This window comes from Papaver somniferum, chromosome 2 (assembly GCF_003573695.1).
Source record: "Papaver somniferum cultivar HN1 chromosome 2, ASM357369v1, whole genome shotgun sequence".
In the NCBI taxonomy this organism is placed as follows: Eukaryota; Viridiplantae; Streptophyta; class Magnoliopsida; order Ranunculales; family Papaveraceae; genus Papaver; species Papaver somniferum.
The window spans coordinates 184,908,104-184,909,752 of NC_039359.1; the positions used below are offsets into that span (position 1 = coordinate 184,908,104).

Consider the following 1,649-nt stretch of genomic DNA (forward strand, 5'->3'; position numbering starts at 1 on the left):
CTATACGTTTATTTGATACTCCACGGATTTTACTTTTGTACTACATTTTCTTTATCTTCCTCTATGTGAACGCCTCTAGTGATGATATTAGATGAGGCTATGATAAACCCGAAGGTTTTGAGCCAAGGAATCAGTAGTCATTTCATCAGTTCGAGTGGGCACATAGAGTGCGAACATTATTTGTGAACATATAGATGCCTTCGTGATTTACGTGTTCACGAGTTTTAAATGATCACAGGAAGTTACTCGTCCACCTTGGACAGACTGTACGCATGGGAAATGAAGCTCTATGCTGAAGTGAAGGTAACTGTTATGATTCATTTTGATGATAATAGTGGATATTGTGTTAACATTTGGGCACCCTCTGTGCAGCATAGACAGTTTTACTTGTATTAAACAAGCAAAAGAGTGTTTACCACTATCTCAACATCGGATTTGTGAACAGAACTGCTCCATATATAGGTTATAAGTATAAGTTTTGCGTTTCGGTGATTCTTGTATTTGTGCCTAACTTACAGTTACTAGCCTATACTTAAATCGAATCATTTTAATTTTCTGTGGGCCAGTGAATGTGTTAAGAGAAAGTATGACCAGAAATACAACCAACTCAGTACCTTCTAGTGGCATTCGATAGTTTAGACCTGCTAATTTTTATTACTTATAATTTGTATTTTGTTCTTTTTCTTATCAGAGAAAACCATTGAAGGTACTGCTGCGTATTCAGGAGACGTTATACCCATTGTGCAGGTAATAGACATTCTAATCGTGATAGTGTTTCTATGTACTTCGTTGTCTAATCATATTTCTAGGCCTCTTCACCATATAAACTGATTGGTTATAATGTAACAGCTTCAGGATATGAACATTGTGCAATAAACAACGCAGGTTGTTGGAAGCAGACTCGTGATGGAAAGACATACTCTGCCTGTGATGTAAGTGGTTCAGCCACTGTATTTGTCATGATTCCTTTGGGGTTTCCCTTTTTATTTCACCACCTCCGCCGTTTCTGGGTTTAACATAGTTTATCTTACTGAGTAATATTTTACAGCAATGACCTGTAGTAATTTCTTACAGCAATCTTTCTACTTTTATCATCTTAAACAATGTGCAAGAAATAGCCAAATTTTGAATTTGAACCAAAAATGTAGGTTCTTCGCTCAAAGTTATTCAGTTGACACATGTAGGGTGTATTCGATTTTTATTCATCATGTCTCTGTGATGCTATAAGAACGATAAAGTTGATTATTTCTTAGCAGGATTTGACCCAATTGCATTTGCTTTTCCAGGCAAACGACAAAGTTGGAGGAAGATTTATATAGTTCGGTTACATATTACTTGGAATGCATGTTGGACCTACAACTGCTGGAAAAGGAGAACCATATCTGTTGAACAAAAGAGAAGGTCAATTCATTACCTGGCATATCGTCTATTTTACTACTGATCATCTAATTTACTGATGGGGCATTGAATTTATAAAAGAATTTCTCAAGTATGAGTTGGAAGTGTCTAATTTACTACTGATTGTTCCAATTCATTTCCTTGCAGATCGGACGATGGTGGTTGCTTGCCTTACATAAGGTGTTCCAATTCTTATTTACTACTGAAATAAGAAAGAAGTATTTATTTTACATTTCAGGAAAATATTGCGG

At 35.9% G+C, this 1,649-nt stretch overlaps 1 long non-coding RNA gene across 1 annotated transcript; it reads left to right on the top strand.

Moving 5' to 3' along the window:
• The first annotated feature begins 219 nt into the window (after window positions 1-219).
• On the top strand, window positions 220-1,322 carry LOC113354311. The gene is made up of 4 exons (XR_003361810.1): window positions 220-303; window positions 692-747; window positions 850-932; window positions 1,287-1,322. It is a non-coding gene; the product is annotated as an uncharacterized LOC113354311 (long non-coding RNA).
• The last annotated feature ends 327 nt before the right edge of the window (window positions 1,323-1,649 follow it).